Source organism: Lupinus angustifolius, chromosome LG20 (assembly GCF_001865875.1).
Source record: "Lupinus angustifolius cultivar Tanjil chromosome LG20, LupAngTanjil_v1.0, whole genome shotgun sequence".
Lineage (NCBI taxonomy): Eukaryota > Viridiplantae > Streptophyta > Magnoliopsida > Fabales > Fabaceae > Lupinus > Lupinus angustifolius.
The window spans coordinates 7,298,146-7,298,362 of record NC_032028.1 but is presented as its reverse complement, the minus strand read 5'-3'; positions in this window follow the sequence as shown (position 1 = coordinate 7,298,362).

Here is a 217-nt window from a genome sequence, read left to right as displayed (position 1 = left end):
GCCGAGGTAATTATATTTTTGGCGCGAAGGTTGAAGTGGACCTTCTTACGCTCCTCATTAGGCCATAAGCTTTTGAGCTTTTCTTTCGGTTCGCCATCCACTAAGTAAAGTGGGACGAAAGGGCCACTGATTATGAAATCACAAATATCTGAATCAATAGCCTCTATGAAGATCTTCATTCGGACTTTCTAGTAGGCGTAACCCTCGTCACTAAATA